Below are 23,987 nucleotides of genomic sequence, written 5' to 3'. Positions count from 1 at the left end.
CAGGACTGGGTGGGAGCCACAAAACATGGAGTGATAGGTTGATGCTGGTGTTCCATGTTACAAATGCCACAGTGATATGTAGTCCTGTGTTCAGTTCTAAGACTAAATCTTCATTTTAAGATTTCATGAGGAAAAAATCTGTGTGCATGATATAGTAGAAATAATGTGTTTTTTCAACATGCAAGGGTGAATGACATTGATTTTTATAGCACATTCATGTATCTCATATGACTGAGAGCCTAATTCATCTATTATTTCTATCAAAAGGACAGCATTTTTCTTTAATCCTTTAGATACACATGCTTTTTAAGGTCTTGGCTAGCCAGCGCATGCGCTGTCTCAAAGAGACACATTGTTTACAATTCAATGGGCTTCAGCTGACTCATAGTCCTACCATTTGCTCGCTCCAGTGTTGCTCTCATCTTCTTTGTCTCCGTTTGTTAATGACTTGGATGTGTGATGCCTCTTCTTGTGTTTAGCCCTCTTCCAGACCACAGACCGGGTACGTGTGTCCATCCACTGCTCCCGGATTTTCGGCTTGTTTGAGCACTCCACAGAGTGCTCAGGTTTTCACTTGCTCTGTTCTCTTCTGTTGCCTCTTTTGCCATAACACGGGCCCATACTAACCCCGCCTGATCACCCTCACATCCGAACGCTGCTTTATCTGGGTCTACATGTGCAGGAAATTGATCCAAAAGCAATAAACATGGCCCTGGGCTTCTTCCCCTTGTGGCCTTTGGTACACCCTGACTGCTGCTTACCCATACCATCCACTTTGCTGTGTAATGAAATTGCACCTGTTTTTTATTGTCTGTTTTATTCCATTATTTTATTTGCAATCGCTTCATGACTCAGTGGATTTCCACCGCAGGCGGGATTGCTCGACGTGCCCATTCATGCCACTATTTTCACATGCAGGAGTGCAATGCATGTTCTTGTGCTGAAAATATCACGCAAATGGCACCAAGGGGTTTGCATGGGCATAACCATCTTTCTTTCTCTGTCTCTCTCTGTGCATGGTGCTGGGCCTAACTTTAATCCACCCTTAATCTTTTCAATCCCACTCTTTTCTAAATTATCCACCCCACATTTTCCTTTATTTCATCAGTGAGTGTCTTTGTTTCTGTATTTTACATTTCTGTCATTTTCTTGTGTGTTTTGTGACTTTTTTTGAATATTTTTTTTTTTGCTTTTTTCTTTTTTCTTTACTTCTTTATTTTTTCTTTCTTCCTTCCTTCTAGTTCTTCCCCTTTCTTTTTTCTTCCCAGCGCTATGGCAGAGCAGGGCGGCAGAGGAAGTGGCAGAGCTGGTGCGGCTGCTGACCTTGCAGATGTTGACACCACCAAGGGGTGCAGCCCCACCCCATTTTTACTGAGGTGGTGGTGTTTTTTGTGCAACGCCAAACCCCCCCTCATTCTGGCAGCAGGCGGCAGGCCTGGGAACGGTTGTGCCCTTCTGGACCATTGTCTGCTGTGAGGTACAGTGTGCTGGTGTGTGTGTGTCGGCCCACTGATGTCCGGAGCACTCAGCAGCAGTTGATGCACCATAGGGCAGACATACTGGGCACCGAGCAGGACCTGCTGGGCATTGAGGTGTCGGGGCTCGGTGAGTACATAGTTGTTTATTTGTTGTGTGTATTCCTCAATGCTATTATTTTTCTAATAGAGGTGCTGATTCTCAGAGTTAAATTAAGTTTACGTTATAATGAATATTATATGATCCAGTTTGAGCTAGCCAGGTGCTCAGTCAGCGTTTCCTAATTGTACTTGTCAGTGAACGTTTAGGCTGATTAGTTAAGAAGCCATGCAGACAGACTTCTCCTATAACTAAGAATAAGATAGTGATAGTAGTAATAAGTAATATCAGTGGCTTAGCATTCCCTTGTCTGTACCTTTCTTTATGTAGCTTATGCAGTCCCTCCCAAGCGCAATCTCCAGATGATGTGTAGTATCATAGTATGTATCTATGCATTGAAAAAAAGAGAGACAGTTGGCCCATCAAAGGTGGTTGAGAAGCAAAGATCGTTAGTTGCAATATGAATGAATTAGTAATGGTACATAGTTGCAAATGTAGTTTAGGAAATTTGGAGTAGGGCTTAGGTGTAGGAAATTAATAGATCAACTCAAGTCGAGTTGATACTAGCACTATGGGTGATCCGATTTAGAAAAGTACATTGTTAATGTGTTTGCCTTTGCCTGTCAAAACAGTTTTGAGAGGTTAACTGTACCACTCATCTATTTCTTTATCTTCTTTATTTCTTATCTGAGCACCCAAGAGGAAGAAGAGGACAACATCTGAGGCAGGTCCAGGAGACGAGGGTGCCAGTGCCACCACCAGTTCTGCTTTGTTACTAAGCTTAGCTTTCCCTTCTCCTCTTATATATCTTGTGGACTGGTACTGTAAAACTAAAAGGGCAGATTTTTAGGACAGGTAATTTCCCAACAAGATTGCATGTCCAAGTTGGCTTTTCTACGCTTGTTTGTGAAGTTTCTTTTCCTTGCTCATGCACATTGCATTTGCCAACCAAGACCTTACCATAGGTCCTCCTGGATTGACCAAAATATTCCACTCCTTGATTGTGCTTCAGTGACTTAGCTCTGCCCCTCCATTACAAAATGCTTGCAGTTGATTTAACTACCTGGCTTGTCTAACAAAGTTAACTGACAAAATTCCTAAAGTGAATGATGGAAGAAGATAGAACTGTAGTGATCTATTGTGGTTGTATTTTGTTGAATTAGTTCCTAAATAACAAGGGAGGTGTATCTGGCATATAAAATGTGTAACATTTTTTACAGCCACACCAAACACCAGTGCAGGGGCCAGCTGCAGCACCAAAGTATTGACATGGCAGAGGTTGGAGGGGGAGAACAGACAGCAGCAGGGATGGGTGTTGATATGTCATATTGTTGTTGCTTATAGACAATTACTAGTATACTCACTGCAAAGGTGTTGCTTGTGAACCCCCTGCTTTAGCAGCTACAGCGGGGGTTTAGTTCTTAATGGCTTCTTCTATTGGCAACTCAGCAGACAAAAGATCATAATAAATGGATGCTACAAATGAGGGGAAAGCAAAAGAATGAATGGGCGGCTAAGAGAAAGAATGGCTGAAATGGTATATGAGTCAAAGGATGTGTGGGTGGGTGAAAGGATGCATAGGTGAGTGATAGGAGATGCCTGGGTGGATGAAAGGATGGATGCAAGGGTATATGGGTGAAAGGATGCCTCAGTGGGTGGAGGGTGGATGAATAAAAATATGTTTTGGTCGGTTAAAGGATGATTGGATGGTAACAAATGATGCATGGGTAAATGAATGATAGGTGAAAGGATGGTTAAATGGGTGGATACTGGATAAGTGAGTGTATGGATGGAAAGGTGGATATAAATTGATGACTGCACTGGAATGCTGAAAGAAGTGATGAGAGATAATGTAAAGCTTAAATGGTGGGCATCAAAGGGTGAATAGACAAATTAAAAAATGAAAGCTATTTGCTTAGATAAAAAAATAAGGGAACCCTTCTGGAGATGGACGTGTCTGTTCACCTACTTTACTTGGTTTGCATGGTTATCAAAGCTTTGCTTTAAAGTGGGAAGTATTTTCATTTTCTGTCTACTCCCTTAACTGACTGTAGTTGTTAAGCAAGGCAGATATGTAGCCTCTCACCCATAATCATACCTCCCTCCCCATTATTCACCCATGCTACTATGACATAACTGCAGCGTGGTTTTCACCGTGTGTGCATCTGCCTCAGTTAATACAGCATTAATAGTGTTGTCAAAGCAATGCAAACTTAAAACAAAGTGTGTTTCCCTTCTCTCCTACTGCCCACTCTGTCACTTCCTAGTACTTCAGTCCTTTATTCTTTCAATAGTTCAGCCACCCAAATAAAACCCTTTTGGCATGTGCCACATTTAGGTACAAGTTATTAATATTTCATAGCTTTCACAACTGATTCATGCCAGTTCAAATGTTACCCTTTCAACATTCGTCAACTACAGTGAAGCATGTGTGGGTAAAAAATGGCCCTATGATTCGTGATCAGCCACATCAAATTCTAATGGCCCTATAGGACCAGCAATATACTGCTACTGTGCAACTCTACTTTCTAAAAACATGTTTGCACAGAGCACTGTTTATAATTTGTCATTTTTTTCTATATAGCTATAGCTACTCTTGGTTGCCATCCTCCTACTTCCCAGGAAATAGAAACCTGGCTGTGGCGGCAGAGGCTGGAGACCATCCGCGCAGAATACCAGCAGCCTGTGGCTCTTCAGGAGGAGGAGGGCAAGGCCCAGGCAGCTGCCAACACGCCTCAAGTCTGAGCTCCTCCAACCAGCTGCAAGCAGCTCTAGCCTCCCCGCGGCACCATCAGCATCGTCACCAGCTGGCATCAACCCAGCATCAACCCGTCCTTGTCCCACCACTGCTGCCCCCTCATACTTGGACCACATTTTCCAGCTTCACGTCATGCAACACTTCACATGCCTGGACCTGCAGGTGTCACACGTATAGGCAACCCTCAATGATCTCTGGACTCACATCGAGGACACTTCTCTTTAGACACCTTTTACATTTTATTTTTTTTGGTGGGAGGGACGCTTGTTGTGGGTGGAGAGGGCGGGAAAGGGAGTTAGGACCGGGTTGTTTTCACTTTGGACTTTTTCTTTGAAATTTCGTTGGATTTTGGTTGGGGATGGGGCGATTTATTTGGGGAGAGGGGTCGACCTGTTGTGGGTGGAAAGGGTTGGTTTTCTCTATGTAAATAATAAAAGGGGAATCATATATTTTACTTCATTTATGCCTCAAATCTTTTTTTTTTGTGGTTCAGTTTGCACTGCTGTCTTTTAGGGTAACCTGTTTTTTTAAATCTGCTTAAAAAAGTGTATTGTATTTAGTTATACCATTGCTCTACGTCCATCTGTAACTTTATTGACCACTGGTGGGTGATTGTCAATGTCTTGTTGTCCCCAAAAACCTTGATACACACAAACAACATCTTCTGCAGTAGAAGTTAATTACTAGCTAAACGAGTTGACTTCAATGCATAGTTCTCTTACCTGAATAGATGAAGCGAGGGCTGCTACCTCAGTCTTCTTACTGCAGGGTTTTCTCAAGATGGCATCCTATCTTAAGGTGGTGGTAATAGTAGTAGTAGTAGCATTAGTAGTAGTTGCAGCAGCAGGCTAGCACGCTAACAGGGAAGACACAAGGTGCCTCCCCCACCTATGCAAACTCCAGCTGTAGGATTAATCAAAGGGTTGTCCATCACCGTCAATTAGTTTGAAAGAAAACAAAGAGTTAGTGGGTTACAATATAACATAACTTTAGAAAGACTGAGACCAGACTACCACAATGGCAGTATGACATACAACAAAAAAGACCTGATATGATGATAAAAGCTAGTAATATCAACTTCTTCTGAGCAATGGGGAGCTAGTATGTAAAGAAAATAAACTTAGGAAATGAAATCATCGAGTCAAGAGAAGTGGGCTCAGAGTCAAAAAGGGTGTGGGCAAGGTTAAGCATTTACGCAGCACACAACACAAGGCCTGAATGATGATGCTGACAATTGATGCATGGGTGGGTAAATGGAGCCGGTGAGGACTATTGCTCAGTTAATAAAAGATCATGCAGTGAGTTGGTGTCACTTTCATCACATCTGGCTTGGCCAATATGCGACCCATTTATGGTGTAAAATTAAGTCGCACCTCAATAAAAATCACACAGCCCGAGGAAAGACAGATGGGGGCTTGATGAATGGATGGGAAAGGGGATTTGGGGAAAGGTGTGACAAAGAGAAACACTACACAAAGGAAACACCAATTTTCACCGTGGCATTGAGTAGCACACCATCATCAATCTGTTGTGGAAGGAATGAATATGACACAGTTCAGTTAAACGCATTGCAAACAGTCCTTCAGCCCCAGAGAGACCCAAGATAGTATTTCCCTAAATGTTCTGTCTTCTTGGTTTGAAACATGCAAATTATGGAGGAGCAACGTTAACCCACCCAGTTGTAAAAAATATGATTGTTAAAAGGAAAAAGATATTGTATTGCCAAATTGGGTGGTGCATCTCCAATCTTCTGGGAATGTCCATCACTCTTGGGTGCCTGGCTGAACCTTTCCGGTAGGTAAACTGGAGTGTTGAACTTTCACCAAGTTTTGTTTGTGCAGGAGAGGACTAGGAGAAGGCCTGCATATTGAAAAAGAGTAACTATATTATTGAGTAAAGGAGAAGGACAGAAGGAAGCAAGGTAAACTTCATGAGGAGTAAGGAGTCTCCCCGAGAGAGAGCAAGAACATAAAGAGGAGTTTCATATTTGAGCCAGCAATGCAACCAACACTCAATCATCAGCATTTCCCAAATCAATGCATCATTCTCCAGTCCACAGAGCTGAGTGAGTACTAGACCTCAGAGTCTTCATAATCATCATAGTTTATCTTTGAAGTCAAAAACTTTCTTCTTCTAGCTGCTGAGGTAGTCCCACCCTGAGTTCTTCCATCCTTCTCCTATTGATTCCGTGTAACTCCGTCCCAGTCCCAAACAGAGCGATGTACACCTGTGTAGTGCACTGCTGCTGAAGAAAAATAGAAAAACAGAATTGGAGTATTTTATCTAGATTTGTGTTTGTGAACTAAAGTGACTGGTTTGTTCTCTGAAGAATGAGAATAAAAGAAGTGGACCCTGCAGGTAAATTTCACTAAATTTAAAAGGTGAATCACTTTCAGGAAAAAATGATCACCCATCAGCCCCAAAACATTGCAAATCGCTGAAACCAATTTGCAAATTTGTTGAACTCCCTCCCTCACTGTCTGCCACCACATACATCATCAATCATCACTCACAATCACTCAATATATCACCACTCATGAGTGCAATAATTAGTTGTTACCTCTTACAATCCAAGCATGGTGGTAGATACAAAATTGTATCTCCTCTTTGATGCTACCAACACATTGGAATTTGGCATTAGCACTGGCAGTCTTTTAATCAATGATTTTCTGGGGCAGTCCTGCTAGGTGATGCAAAAAAGGATAGGCAATGGTATGTGAGGGAGGCAAGCATTGTCTCCAATGTCCTAAAGGGAATGTGGAGGTTTCTTATAGGTGACTAGAAAATGGCAGGGCAGCAGAAATCCGACACACCTAGGCCCATATTTATACTTTTTTGCACCGCATTTGCGTCATTTTTTGACGCAAAAGCAGCGCTAACTTACAAAATACAATTCTTTAGAAAATATAATTGAGTTCCCCTTTCCAATTGTTCCGTTGATCTTAATTTCTCTCTTTTTTTTCACACGTAGGATGTGCTTAGACTTAATTTTGTATAATGTAAATCTACTACAAATATATTACCAAACTGCAGTGACAAAACCAATATAGTCTGGGTGTGAGACTGTGTGGACACATTTAAAACATTTTACGGGATGCTGGCAGCACTGCTATGAAATAAGAGCACGAGGCAGTCTCATGTGAGGTCACCAAGTGAATATTCATGATTTAAAACAAACAGTAGCAAACCCAATAGATCTGGCTCTGATGTGCTAATGCATCCAGACGCAAGCACACGTAAATGCACACAGAGGATATGTCACGTGTGCTCTGCAATCCTCTGCAGTACTTGATCCTATTTTGGTATTTTTTTATTGCAATTATGTAGACTATAAAAACCAATAGTATACCTGTATTTGCCATCAGTTTCCTTTTGTTGCAATCCTATTTAAATGCATGTGTTTCTTCTGTTTACCACGGGTATTATGACATGTCTTCATTTATAACTGTGACATTCATTGCCCCAACGAGGCTCCATGACCATTGAACCTCACCTGTCATGCACATTGACTAAGCACTAATGAATCAGGCAAACAGAGATATAATTTAGAACAGGAAGAGTGCCCTTCTGAGAAAGGGTCTCAACAAGGTATTCCACAGTCTATTTGTCTCATAGCAGAGTTAGGGTGTGTAGAAAAAAGGAAAATGGTATGATTGAGAGTAAGTTGGGTGAGAGTGACACTCGGACCTTGCACTGAGAAGAAGGTATGCCCTCCATCAAAATTAGATGGGATGGGGGTGCCATGACAAACTCGCAATGAGTATGGCCGCCAGACAGGAGCTCCGCTGCAGACATGAAGAAAAGGAGATTAAACCATCGCAGTATGACCTAGAATTCAAGACTGTCAAGGAGGAAGCCAGCTATGGGACCATGAAGCATTGGCTGCATAGAGAAAACATTCAGGGGTACCCCCTGCGGACTTTCACTGTGCTCACTTCTACCAATCTGTTAACAGTGTTGTCACAAAGGCGGACTACGAAAACAAAGATCACAGAGAGCAAAAAGGCACTAAGGAACCAAGAGACCAAAAAGCGGGCCAAAAATGCTCAAAACCGGACACAACTCAAATAGACTCTCCTATTATAGATAAACAAGATGCATCCAGGACTATGGACATCATCCTACAACGACTCAGCTCATTGCACAATCTCATGCAGAGCACTAAAGTGAATACAAAGTGTCTAAAAATGGAAATGTCTGGTTTGCAACAAGATGCATTGGCAGATAGACTAGAAGATGCAAAGTCGAGGATTTCTAAAATAAAATCTAATCAGAATGTACTGATGAAAAAAAACAGACTTCAGGTCAGGAAAAATGGAGTACGAATTTTAGGCCTGCTTGAGAGAGCGGAAAATGAGGCCCAATCATGTGCGGCCTTTCTCGAAGCCTGGATCCCTCAAGTGTAGGAGGTCTCATTCTGAAAAGACTTAGAGAATGAGAGAGCACATAGACTCTTGCCAAGGGACACCTATAATTTTGCAAAGCCAAGACCCCTTATCTCCAGAGCCCTGAGATATCAATATGCAGAATTTATACTGGAGCAAATGAGGAACATACAGGTATTGGTATGGAATGATCACAAAATTGGGTTCCCCCAATACTATGCTAATCCTACAGAGAACGGAAGGAAGCAGAGCTTGGCCCTTAGGGCAGATCTGAGTTCTTTGAACATTCTTTTCTTTTCCTTTTGCTGATCTATCATATATGAGAGTCACACCACATTCTTCGATGCCCATAAGATCCTAGAGACCTTTGTAAAAAGCTTAATGGACTCAAAAATGGCCCAATAGGCTGGAGTCTGTAGGGTGCATCCTTCATGACTGTTCTGCTGCATCAAGATGAGTATTAGCCTTTCCTGATGCATGCTACAATGTGTGGTCTCATTCTGCCTGCATACCTCTCGGTTTAGGTCTGATATGATCTGCTTTCAAAATGGAATAAATGCTTATTAAATGAATAAATGTTTGTAACATTTAAGACAAAGCAGTGTATTACAAGGTGAAACATGCTGTGTGACAACATGTAGCATATGCCTCATTTGTTCCCTGCTCGTGTTTTCATTTTTGTATTAGTTTGCGCAGTACCTTTGTCAGAAAGTTGTTCCATGTGTAGTTAAATGGATTATGTTTTCCATAGAGTCTTACATTACAGTAAATAACTTTTCTTCATTGAAAGGTAGTAGGCATGCTTCCTAACTGTGTCCTATGGCTCTACAGGCCTTATTTCTTGTCTTGCATTTCCGTTATATGGGAGATTCTATTAATTCCAGTTCACAGATATGTTCCCCTCACATCTTCCGTAATTTGCATAAGACTTCATCTTAAACAATTTTAGGTTTTATTAATGTGTTTGTTATTCACGGTTTATGGATACTGCCACACAATATTATCTGTGGGCCCATGCAGTTCTCCTAATATTCTCTGTTTAATCTTGCTCCTTGCCCTGTTCTCTATTGTCCTCTAGGTGACCAGTCAAGACCTACATAGCTCCTTTTCCCATTGTTGGGGTTGATGGGTAGGAGGCTGGAGGGGGAGTTGGAGGGAAAGTTGTTTTTAATAATCCCTGTATTGTTTGCACCATTTGTATCCAATAAAAACTTCATAAATGAAAAAATGAAATGGGAAAATGTCTGCTCCATCATTCTAAGATCATTCCAGAGAATGGGAAGACAGCTAGAGCTGAAGATGGATTCTTCTTCCACAGCTAAGTGGTTTCTGTGCATTCCCGATCCTACTTGTGCTGCACAATGAATCAGCTTTATTGTTGTTCTCTTCAGTGAAATGTCTGGTAACAGGGTATGATACTTGGGCACTTTCTTGCTTCTTCTTTATGTTTTGTACACACATTTTTATGGTTATTGGGCACTTATCTAAATATCTGGAGGAAGGCATCTGCTGAAAACCAAATGACTGCCATTAAAGGAGTCTACATTCAAGCTTGGAGTGCCATCCGTTTCCTTGTTTAAGGAGTTTGATGCGTATTTCGAGAGGTGAATGCACCCTTCGCTGTGCATCTACATAATTTGGTGGAAGTGACCTCCTGAGAAGCATTTATAGATACATACGCTAAGAAGTCCTTCAGCAATACATGGCCTTCTCTATATTTGTCTCTTGATAAGTTTGCCACAACGTTTTGGCAACATAATAGTTTTTTTTCACTATTTATCATTCAACCAATCTTATCTGACGTGGTAACTATGGAAACACTATTAATATTAGTAGCTCTGGATTATTTTCATTGACCTGGCCAGCCTTAGAATAGACAGCAACTGCACACTTGGAACTCCTCAGGTTCAGACGTCCAGTTGCAACCGTAAAGCTAAAATCAAGACAAATGTGATATAAACAGTTTCAGAGAATTACTATAATGTGTTAATCCTATATTACCGAACAATTGGAATGTTGGGCTCTCCACTGAAGACACAGAAGAGGCTCAGGGCTAATAAAGGTTAGTACAGATCTTTTGCTCCAAAATTCCAATGTTTGTCTTTGTGTACTTCTCTTCTTAATTGAAAACATTCTAGCCACAGTGAGTGGAATGTTCTAACAGCCTTAATAACCTGTCTACCCCAGGCTATTCTGATTGTGAAAGGCCCTACCCTTGGTATAACTCAGGTTTGGGCCTTTAACATCCAATATAACCCTTGGCAGAGGGTTAGGTAGCTCTAATATAACCAGAAGGAAACATAGAGCAAATGTGGAAACTTGCTCAGGCCGCAGGTCCCTTTTTATGACATTAACCCAGATAAGGATAATGCATTGCTTAGAGATATGCCCATGTCTGAGACCAGAGTTAGAGGGCAATATGTAATATCTGCTGGGAGTTACTCAGGTTGTGGATGTGCGAAAGCAAGTCAGATATGAGAGAACAACCAAGATGTGAAATAAAGGCATATAGGGTGTTATTCAATGCACTGGAACGTGGTACTAAGTTCAAACCAGTTTTAATTTATTCTAAGTAAAGGAAATCATGATGTCAACACAGATCTGACATAAAAGGAACAAATACATTTCTCAGTAAAGTGAATATGAAGTTGACTTGGATGTCATCTAATACTAAGTAGAAAATTACATATTTTCCAATAAGGCAATTCAGAGATCAAAATAGTTGCAAAGTAAAATGAATGTGTAGATGTAGGGGCTGATCTACTGTTTAGTGGACAGAGTACAGTCCGTCATTGTGGTGGAGGGTCTTATGTGTGCCACCATGACACACTACTGTCAACTAAATTTAGAAATCACCCCCAGAGCGCCAGTGGTCTATTTAACTTGACAGGACCCACCATCATCGTTGTTTCTGTCAAAGTACAAAAATATTGGTATATGGCTGCCGTCGATTTTGATGGCCATTCATCAAACTTTACTAAAGTTTTAGTTTTTCGAAAACAAACTTTCAGTGTGTAAGTTTGTTATGGAAAAACAAGTAACTAATGATTCAGCACCCAGGTTTTTTCCCTCAGTGTGGGATTCGTTATTTGTTTATTTCTGTACCTCACCGCCAGGCTACCCTTGTTGATGACAGACAGAAAAAAAGGACATTGTATCGTCCACCCTAAATAGGGCGGGCAGTATAAAGCCCTTCCTCGGATGGTCCATAATTCATTGTACCGTCTGAGGATGCTTTCTGTCGCTTGAGCAAACAGAGGCTGTGTTGACTTATTAAATGCAGGTAGTATGCAGCATCAACATTGTAAACACGTTTGGTAAAGGAAAGACTGAATATATACTGGTGCCCGCTATTGTGAGCCCGACTGTTCTCTGCCCTTAATTATAGCCACTGAATGAGCTTCAATTCTGCCACAGCAAGAATGCACCTAAATATCCTTGAAAAATGCATCTTAAGCAATGGATCACTGTCTTTTGCCATGTCTAGCAGGCCGGAGCATTGCAACGACATCATGTCGATTTTATTATTATTATTAAATACAGTGTACTTTTCAGGAGCTTTGTTAGGTTTGTAATGTTTGATACAAAAGACTGCTGTTTTATGTCTATATTTTTTATCGTAAAGCAAACCCTGCAAAGTAACACATGCCAAAGCCTACTTTGAAAACGTATGTTTCACAAATGGCAATGCACAGCTCACAACATTCCTGCGCAAAAGAATGAAAAGCTTACTTGAAAAGCCAATTGTTAAAATCGAGAAAAGAGTTACAACATGGTGCCTGGAGAATGTGGTACCTAGTGCTTCAAGAAGACCTAATATATGCCAAAGAAAAAAAAAGCAAGTTAAAGGCTTGATTAAAAGCACATCAACAGCCCATTGATAGACCACACCCCCTCAAGCTCAAACCAGTGTGCTCCTATCTTTAAACCGCAGATCAAAAAGAGAAATGTATTTGTCATCAGTGATGTAGTGGAACATGTCATTGTGGTGACATCTGTAACAATATGTGTGAGGTCATACGAACTGATGGATACATGACAAGTCAGCTAACTGTAGCTAGCTAATTTCATTGAGTTTTAGGGTTTGGGTTATAATTATACCCTTCCTTCAAAAGATGTTATTTAAGGTCGCTTCATTACTTTTTTGTAAAAACGTTATTATGCAATGGCAGTAAATGGCCATATGTGAAAAGTTTTGGTTTTGCTATGATATGCTTTCTTCCTTGTTGAAAGTGCCCTTGGACTATGGGTCAGAATGTACCATTTGACTATGCCCTGTGCCAGGTGCTCCTGCTCACAGAGTCCACTGTTCATGGCCTTCGGCTCTGCGCTGCAACATCTGGGCATGGCCTCTAGCCATGCCTGGCACCTGGTACACCTGCTCCTAGATCCCATTCCAGATTTCCCCTGGCCCAAATTCGTAGCCCTTAGTGCAAAGTAGTCATGCATTTTGGCCATCTTCAATGGGATTTGGGTGCTCATCTTGGCCTCTCCATCACACTGCACTAAGTCCGCCTGCCCCCAGAATCCACAATACATGGACCGTTTCTCCAGCAAGTGGGCGTGGAGTGCAGACTGTGGCCTTTGTCTATGTCATTTACGCGGTTCTTTTTCCCCTCAGAGCCCTTCAGAAATGGTATTTGGCCATGGTCTCTGGACAGTCCACCTGCCATCAGTGCATGATCTTCAGCCATGAGCACAGACTGTTGCTTTTAGCCTCACTCAATGCACAGTCCCATAACACTGGCCCCAGTGTCCTACAGGGAGCAGAGGTTGCACCCCATACCCACTACCATTGGAGGTAGGATGAGGCCTTTGGCTACGTTCCTCTCCTCAAACCCAATTTCAGCAGGTTCCTTAAACAGGGCCAGTGCGCTGCTTATGCTGGGCATGACTGACATTCCACGCTGGCTAAGCTCTGCACAGGCCAGAGGCTCAAATGTGTCTGAGGCACTCAGAATCAAAGTGCCAGTCCTGGCAATCACAAACAGTGGGCATGGCCAGAGGCAATCTCCAGTCTCTTTGTGGTGTAGGAATGTTGCACGAATGGCACGCTGTTTACAACTGAACTGGGCCCTGACCTCGGCAACATTTGCCACTCTGTGTCCAGTCAAGAGCAGTTCACTGGAGGGAGTTAGAGTTGTGTTGCTCAGGAAAACTGGTGAATTTCAGATAGGTTACCATAACATCCCTTCAACTTAAGCTTTTTGGAGGAATTTCTATGAATTATTTAAACGAAATGTGAGTTATCATCTGTGTATGTAATTGCACCTCCCCTTAATAAAGTGTTTTCAGTGTGTCTATTCACTTCAATAATTGTGTTAAAGGGCAGTTACTTGCTCACACCTTGCACCCAGGCCAGAGCCTTTGGTCATCTGCAGGAGCACAACAGTCTAATTGTTTCCCTATTTTTTAATGTGTGGTTTAAATATTAGATCCAAGGTTCCAATATGGCACCCAAAATGTGTAGTTTCTCAATGTTCTTTGGCATTTGTGCTGTTCTTTAAATAGTGGAAGATAGTTTTACCAGATTAATTCCCAGGTTCAAGAGAAATAATTATCAATAAAATTAAATTGTACATATTTCACTAGAAAACGTATGGTCAATGCTTTCTGGATTACTGACTCTGACTCTGCAAGGTCTTAATTCCATCATAGGTTGTTGACAAGCAGAAATAAGCACTAGTTCGCAGTGGTGAAAAAGGTACATCTTTGATTGCAAGGAGCATACATACTTACTCATTCATTCGCCAGTGAATCTATGTTTTGTTTGGTATCTCAGGGTTTCCCTTGCACCTGTTTTCTCTTTCCCTTAAGATATCCTTGAGGGAAGGAAACTCTTCCATGTCCAGTTCCAGGGCATGCACAGAAGCCAGGCATCTCCTTATACCCCCCCTCTAACACCTGAAACAGCCTCTCATTTCACATGGAACTGGTCCCTTCATTCCAGGCCAACAGGGCCAGCTGAAGCTAATGCGGCCCCCTTAAAGATCAATGCACGGGGTCCCTTCAGGGTGCTTTCCAGTAGCAGACTTGCACTTTGCAAATACTAACAAAGTAATACAACATTAAATACAGGATAAATAAACCATTACCCAGGAGCACAAACAGTGAGCCTTTGAAGTGGAAAGCAAGGCATAATATGTATGCTCCCAGCATGCCTTTAGCTACAGCTGCAGGCTCCATGCTCTCTTCAGCATGGAGAAAGGCATTCCAGTGAGCTGGGGCCCATTCAGGTTAAAAAAGATGCAGTGTCCTGACCCCAACATTGATGTGAAACCCACTTTCCTCCCAACACCTTAGTACATTCCCCAAATTTCACTTGCAGCATGGGCTTTGTTCTTAAAATGTCTGTACACTTTTTAAACGTTAGAACACTTGTTAATAAACCCTACCAAACCAGCTTATGCCAATACACAATCATACTAACCATTTAACTCCAATCTTGGGTTCTGGAGTAGCTTACTACTCACCGCAAAGAGTTTCAACGCTGTATCAGGGGTACTAAGTGCTTCATAAATTAAATTCACAATTACAATATCCAGGCTTGACTATACTAGCCCCTTTTCAGACATGTACACATGGTGGTTTCTCTAGCTTTTGGGGGCCATTCTTTACTCATCTGCTTGGCTTGACCGAGGCCTAGGCAAATTTTACCGTAATTCTTACAGTCTGAAAAATGCTGGATTTTCTCACCTTGAATATTTGCTTGGACTGAGCCCTCCTCTCTTTCAGATGTTTGTAATAACCCATCTCTTCAAAGTACACTACCTTAATTCACCGCACTAACTGCTGACTACACTCAAAGTTTCCCCAGCAGCCATTGATTGGTTATAGAAACCATACTTCCTATCAACCCTATTGCTTGTTATAAAAAATTCCAGCTCCTCTGTCTTCTTTTACTGTTGTTCTTACTTTTCACTGCATGATACTCTGCTACCTTTATGCTTTGAAGCGCTACCAACCATCAAATAACCATCAAATATATGTACGCTCTCAACATTAGAGAGAATCAATAGATGCCATGGATTTTCCAAATCCTGAAGTTTAAAGTACGAGGGAGGTAACAGTAACTCCAAGGGGAGGACAATACAGTTCATTATGCTTTGAGACATGAGGATTCAGTGTTGATTAAGAAATGAGGAATTACTGGGGGAATGAGGGTCAAAGGTGCTTTCAGCCTCTTCCTGGCACTTTATGACTCTAGAAAGAGGAGACCTAATGGTGAAGGAGGAGTAGAAGTAGATATGGTGAGTAGTGTATAGGGTTTCGTGGCAGAGATAGGGCGTGTGGAAGAAAGTGTAAGGGACTGGCTGAGGGAGAGGTAGGTAAGCAATACTCAAGAACATGTCATTAGAAGAGAAGATATGCCCTCCAACAATAGGAAATGGGATCAATGTCTGCATCATCACTTTGAAGTCATTTCAGAGTGTGGAGAGGTATCTATTGTGGTTGATATGTTCTTCTTCCATGACAAAATGGACTGCAGGGATATAGGCCTTTAAGGGGCTCGCAGGGAACTCTATATATCTAAGGAGCATGTTGGCAAACGGACTCCTCACTATTAATGCAACATGGAACGTCCTTGTATGGTACACGTGCAGAGCACAACAATGTCCCTCTCATACTGGCAACTCTGAGCACCTCTCTTTCAATCATTCATCCAGCGGGAGCCAACATGTGTGCAGTGAAGCCACCATGGAGCTGAAAGCTACCTCTCAACTCAATGCCTTGGCTGACTGTCATGGCCACTTCTGTCCACAACTCACCATGGAGGACTTTTCATTTCATGCATGTGCAGTAACAGTAGCAATTCACGGGTCAGTTGGCAAGATTGCCATAGACTCAGTGACACTCTTGGCTTTAATCACTCTTTGAGTGTGGATGGTCAACTCCTGCTCTTCTTGCAGTAGATGGAGCAACTCCGAGCCTTCTTCCATGTCTTTGTGCCTATTCACAGCTGGCAATTGCTGGCCTTCCTCTGGAGGTGTGCACATGCCTGGCATCTTGGCTGTCACTACTACAGTCTCAATTGTTTGTTGATCAATGCATGTGCACCTCTGGGGAGGACAAGTTGAGCACCTAGTACTCATGGTACCTCGGTAAGCGACAGCACTCTAGGAGCCCCAGTAAACCACTACATGTGCTACTCCATAAATAGGACACAGCTACAAGTTAGCCACATGATTGGTGGGCCCATCCAGCCCTCAAGCATAACACCAGAACCATTCCCACATGACGAGTGGTGTAACATAGGCCGCCATAGCCCCCAAGCTCCAGGGGTCTCCTCAGCACAGTATCCTGGCCTGAGAGCTCCTGATTGAGTCCAGAGGGGGGGTCCTCCACATAACTTGTAGGGGGCCCTCTCAAGTTTTGTTACTCCACTGCACACAACACATTATAAATCCACACTCACCCAACCATACACAACAGATGTGGAGTAACCTTGTTTGTCCAATTAACAGCCTTGTAGGGCCCTGGTCAGAGGTATTAGGTGCTTTACAAAAGTAACAGTACAGCACAATATATTTTGTAAAAGCATGAGAGTAGACTGATTCCTCAGACATTCTTGATAGTGTTTGCAGGAAATTATCAAATCTGTCGAGTAAGTGTTAAGTAAGTCAGCTACAAAGTGTCCATTGAAATCTTTGCCTCAGAGCCTGACATGGTAGCAGGGGTGAAAGCAGGGCCTGATCCAAAGGACATGGCAACAATATACTTATACTCCACTGTCCTTAAAAGATTTAAGTGAGGATATTCTATATATGCCAACACATGAGACATGCGTTACGAGTCATGTAGAGTGGAATGTGAGTGATGCGTGTTTTCATGTGATAATACTGTTCCACCTGCCGGAAAGTCATTCTGCTTGCAATTATCATCAAAGTTTAAACGCCACCATGCCACATATTGCATACAATGTTTGCAATAATCAGGAATGAAAATACAATATATAATCTCGTTTTTAATAAATTGACAGTTGCACACACACCATTACAGATATTAAGAGGTTTCACTCACTATTTCTTTCTCCCTTTCTCTCAGACCCTAGACCGCTCGAGTACGGGGTGCTGCTGGGCCTTGAGTCATAAGCTTTTTAATGTCTACCTTGAACGTCTGGCCAAGCTGGTTGAAGAGTGGGATCTGAAAATAATTTCATATGCCAATAATATGAAGCTCATGCTTTCTTTTCAAAGTGGAGCTCCTGATGCCGTTAAGTCTTTCAAGGACTGCCTCAATGTCACTGGATGGGTGAAATCTCTCTCAAACTAAAATCCAATGAAAAGGAAATTCTCTTGTGTGGCACAGGCACAACCCTGGCCCTCTAAGCTGGTGGCCATCTATGTTAGAGGCTTCCCCCACCTCATCGGCCTGCATTAGGAATTTGGGCATCAAATTTGACTCAACCTTATCGTTGGAACTACAGATTAAAGCAGTTTGCAACTCTGAAATCTCTGAGAAGAATGCGCCACTTGATGCCTGTGACTTCCTGGAAGACTGTTGTCTATGCACTTGTCACCACTAAATTGGCCTATGCCAACAGTCTTTAACTGGGGTTGTTGGTGTACCTTCTACAATGGCTGCAGATTATTTAGAATGTCACTGCTCGCCTTATCCTCAAGATCACGATTCAGCAATCGGTGTGTGCACATCTTCACCAGCTTCACTGACTCCCTGAGAGTAGTCATATCAAATTCAAGGTGCTAATATTCGCTTATAGAACCTTGGGGAACAAGGGACCTCTGTAGCTGAGATGCAGACTCAAGCCCTACCATCAGAGTAGATCAGAGTAGAACCCTCAGGTCTAACCCTCTTGACAGCTGAGCTTTGGAATACACTTCCATGCATTCACCTTGCGCCCTCAGAAATGCTCTTCAGGAAAGGTCTAAAGACCCATCTTACTGATTAGCTCCATTTCATTCTTTAGGGAAATCCTGCTGTTAGCGCCAGGATGTTACTTTGGGAGCAGCCGCGTGCTTTACAAATGCTTTTGTATTGTACTCTATTATAGGAGAGCAGGGGACACCTGATCCACAGATGGCTGGATGTTTTCACAGAGGCCTATAAATGCAGTTCACACCTATCTTCAGAACTTTAAGCACCAGCATGGAGCACGCACACGTTGAATTTTACTGCAGAATCCATGAAACCCATATGTCATGGAGAAGCACCACCTGCTCAGGACATATCTACTAGGTGAGTGCATCACATTCCCAACCAATTCCTCCAGTAAATAACTAAAGTGTCACAGAGCCCTACCTGCCATATCCTACCTCCTACTTTAGGCCCCATCTTCCCTGTTCCCAGGTACCTCTCTTAGGGCTATGTGAAATTTGTGTAATTTCCCTTTGTGAATTATGTGAAATTGCAGGAAAAGAAAATTATGCAAAATTAAGCAAACCACAACCGGGGCATTCAGCACTATTTCTTAGTGCAAAATGTGGTCTAATGTTTCATTTGTACACAAGGACACATTTTGCACTAAAACAATTGTGCTAAATCGCACATGATGGGAACAGCGGCTGCTTGTGGTCTGTTTATTTGTGTTGTTGCCATGCCGCTGTGATAGGATTTTTCCACAAGCGGATGGAAAATTACTCAACTTGACATACTGGCTTGATTTAGGTTATTTTGCATTATAAGCGTAACACAAAATGCTGGTAATTAAGGGCCAGATCAACAAAGCTTTTTTGTGTTTGCAAATGGCCGATGCGCAGAATCTGCTCATTTGCAAATGCAAAAAGTATTTTTTAAATGTACAAAGCGATATCTGCGATTTAGTAACTTATTACCGAATCTCAAGTTGGGTTAGTGATTCGGGAGGAAGGGACGTGTTTAGGGCCTCCCTCCCTAATACCGAATCGCAATGGTGAGTCTGAATGTTTTGCGGCCAAAATGCAGTACCAAAACATTTGCATTTTCCCACCTACTTCAAGAAGGTAGTAACCCCTTCTCCTTTGTGAATGTTTGTAAAACATTTTTAGGAGCAGGCAGTGATCTTACTGATGGAGCGCTCTTGTCCACCTTCTTTTGAGCATGTGCAACGCAGGGATGATGTCTTGGTGTTTTTGTGACAATTGCCTTTGGACATTTGCCATAGCACAGGTACAGCTTCAGTGCAGCTGGTATTTTCAGGCGCAATATTATAGGGCATGATGAAATTTCACCATGGACCTACGCTCGGTATTTCGCTTGGTATTTCCTACAGTGAATTACCTGTACAGAGTTCTGATCCTCCCTGCAGTATCGGAAATACTGAGTGTGATGTTACTGTATCTGATTTCACCTTAATTTGGGCCTAGGTATGGTACTCCGTTAGATCCAATTGTGTATAGCTCTATGTTTTATGGTTGTTTACTGAAACAGAAAGGTAAAAAGCAGTGTTACTCAAGGTAGTGCCTGTCAATGCTGTTTAGAGTTTAGTGAAGGGCTCTGAACTGTTTTTTTTTTCAATGAAGAAAATACCTCTTCTATGACAAGGGGAGCATTTAGCAGCTTTTACTGCCCCTTATTACCCAGCAGTGACAGGTAGTGAACACTGACCTCTAATTCCACCCATATAAATTAAGTGGGCAGAATTAAAAGTCTGCCTCCCTAGGCCCTCACTTTAGAAGTCCGTCAGAGGGATCTAATGAGGGCAGGGATGGAGTAGTCTCCTCCGTGATTATACCTAAGGTCTGCCCACATATATATTTGGCAGACGGACCATTATATTGGTGGTATAAACACTCCATTGTACTCTGTTGTGATGGAGTATCTATACTGCAAGCAATAGATTGGCCACTGAAGACATGCAAGAAAAAATGACAATCACTTTGAATTTCCGAGAGCACTAAGACATGGCCCTTTCTCTCCACATAATAAATGATACAGATACCAACACCAAAAGATGTGGGAAGTATGAGCTACTACGTGTATTTTCAGTCTCCGAAAGAACCCACAGTAATGCATGGTGACTTTCGACACATCATGTCTGGAGCACCTCTTTGAACCTCAAACAACTAACACAACACCTCCACTATGGGCTATATTACATCAATCACCCTATCAACCTTAAGCTCTGACAGAGCATCTGGACTCCAATGGAAATCGGAGCTCTTTGCAGCCTTGTCAGTGATATGAAGCGCAATGTTAATTATACATTATAAAAATCTCGGGAGATGGTGCCAAACGTGCAAGCTTACAAGGTGCACATGAGGATGTTTACTTAGGCCAGCGATGCAAATAAAGAAGATTAGTGGTGGATTGTTTTAGCAGGAGTGTGGTCCAGGCGTGCCATTAAAGAGTGACTGCATTATTGGCTGAAAATCATTTGTTTAAAAAAATAAAAATCAGTGAATTCGTGAGCAGACAAGGGGATCTCTAAGTGATGGAGACTAAGGCAATACAAGATATGCATATATACATTGCCTCACTAAAGTTTCTAGTATTGATCAGATTGCTAAATGTTTACCAATTATACAAGCAGGTGCATGGAGGGGCTCGGCAGAGAGCACGGAGACAGCCATAAATAGCAACAATGTAAACAGTTTTTGAATGGGGAGGTTATATTTTGAAACTCACACCTTGGGAGGCAAAACGCATTTTGCCTCTCCTCTGAGATGGACACTAGTGAGTTAGTAAACATGAGCAGAAAAACGTGGCCGATACGAGCCACCATAGCCAAGCATTGCACATTTTTCACAGGTCCCATTCAAATTTTTCTGACTGAAGGTGTCACTTTCTGCTGGCCTAAATAGGGTACTTCTTTTCAACTCGATATCAGGTATGTATAAGTTAGAGGGATAGCACTACATGTCTCACAACTGTCTATGGTTTAATTTAAGGGCACTTTTGTGTCATTTTTGTGGCTGCACTGTCGTTTTTAGGTCGAGCGCGCAAGCACTCTGGCCTGTTGTAATCTATCAGTGGGCTTTTAACCACGCCCACCTCATGCCCATCACTATCACTCTTTCACGGGCTTGCCTTTCAAAAATCCTTTGTTTTCATTGGTAAATGCTTTACGTTTGTCCCCCCTTGGGGTGGTTTTGTTACCGCCTTGGCCATCGACCCGGTTACATGGATAATTGCATGTTTTCTGATATGTTTGACTGCTAGCGAACTTCTTTTCCCTTTTGTGTCTCTCCTTCACGCTCATGGCACTTTGAATCGGCATGCTTATGTCAACTGTTTTACTTTTAATTTTAATTTTATGTGGCAAGAAAAGTCCAGTTAGGTATGTACAAGGCTAATAGCTCTAACCCGAGAAAACGCGAGACCCACTATATTGCAAATGCTTGTTATGCTTTGTGACTGGTTGCATTATCTGAAGGAGTGATTGATGCTCAGGTGATTACATGTCTGCTTTCGATGCAGTAGTCTTACCAAGAAATGTTACCCTTTGCATACTTCTTTTTGGACAATTAGCACCAGTTTTTACAATCTTGTAGATAACTCAGCACAGCAACCAAATGTGCTGCATCCGTATCTAGTAAGATTGGTCTGTGGTTGCTGTCATCCCTTGTGCTGGTTCCCTAAAAGGCTGCCTTGTTGTGACATACACCCTTGCAGATAATGTTGTGCGCTGTGTAGCGTAGGATTTGCACTGGAAGCATACACTTCCAGTACAAATTCTTATGATGATTCACACACTGGATGTGTTCGCCTTAGCACACATGCATACATTTGTGAGAAATTAAATCATTTCTCCTTGTTAACACCTGCTTCAAGGAGGCATTAGTTTTTGATGAGAGTCCTGTCTGGTTATCTTAGTAGATTGGGCTTGGCATCAAATCCTTGGGTGTTTAGGATGATCTGCACTAGTAACTAGGGGTGGGTGGTAAACTCCACTCCTCCAGCGGAGTTCGTGCAGTTTTGTCCACTCTGCACTCTGCTTAGAGTGTAGAGTTCTAGAAAAACCCTGCCAACCACTGTGTGGTCACGTTTTTTCTCGCACTCGTCTCACCAATGCTAAGTAATTGAGTGTGTGCAAGACAATCGAGCACAAGCGCGCCGCTTGGTGAGATTTCTCAACGGGTGCAGTTGAGGCAGGTCACTACCACTCGCATTGAGAAAGCTGCTGCTCGTGCTGAGAAAGCTGCTGCCTGAGTTGAAAATCTACTCCAGTGGCAGAAAGAAGTAGCTCTCTCTGGCTCACTGCATGGTGCAGTTCACGAAACTCCCCATAATCTTGCAAGATTTTTAGTTCACTCTGCAGAATCCTGCAGTGCGAGTGAGAAAATTGAGCACTAGACTGCCGTTTGGTGAGATTTCTCAATGCAGGCAGTTGCATCAGATCACTACTGCTCTCATTGAGAAAACTGCCGCTTGTGTTGAAAAAGCTGCTGCCTGAGCAGAAAATCTACTCTAGTGGCAGAATGAAGTAGCACTCTCTGGCGCAGTGCATGGTGCCATTCGCGAAACTCCACAAAATCTTGCTGAATTTTTAGTTAACGCTGCAGAATCCTGCAGAGTGAAGCTCCACGAGTTCCGCCCACCTCTACTAGTAACACCCCACTGAAGCAAAGTGCTGCAAAGCATTGCAAGGCAGCACAAAACACTATTTGTGCTGACAAATAAGCAAATTTACAGCGCAAAATACCGTTAAAAAAAAAAATGCTGCTTTGCACCCTTTAAAAGAATGCAAAGCCTTAGTAAAGCTGGGCCATAATCTTGTAATTACGCTCTGTTACCACATGTGGTACTTTATATGTGTCAACTGTAGATTCAATGTTAATGTGTAATAAAAATTACATTTGGATTCATCACTTGCTGTATTATACCACATGCTAAAATTACAACCGCTAATGTCAGTACATTTTCCATGCAATATTTCATTACCCTATGCTTTTGAGACATGGCAATAAAATAAATACCCACGAAGAGCTTATGTATCACAGAGAAGCATAATCTTGGTAAGACTTCACATCTTATGAAGAAGATGCAGCAAATTCTTATTACAAATTTTTGCTAATTCCATAGAAGTGAATAGATCAGAACGGGTTTGCTTCCGTATACATGACATGCATATTTTTGCACAAGGGCTAAAACAGAGGAACCTGATTATTAAATCATGCCAAAATATAAGAAACACTTACTGCTTGTTAATAAGGGTTCCTTTGTAATAACGCTTTAACACTAAACTCTGATCTCCGAGTAACCCTTATTAAAAAGTATCAAATTGTTTTTTTAATATGTAAGCCAGATTCGTAATGACAGACCCACCTGAAAGTAGTACCACAAAGGCGGATTCCATCTTCTGGAATTATATAACTAGAGTCATCAACAGT

The sequence above is a fragment of the Pleurodeles waltl genome, chromosome 3_1 (genome assembly GCF_031143425.1).
Source record: "Pleurodeles waltl isolate 20211129_DDA chromosome 3_1, aPleWal1.hap1.20221129, whole genome shotgun sequence".
NCBI classification, from domain to species: domain Eukaryota; kingdom Metazoa; phylum Chordata; class Amphibia; order Caudata; family Salamandridae; genus Pleurodeles; species Pleurodeles waltl.
Note: the sequence above shows the minus strand (reverse complement) of the source record.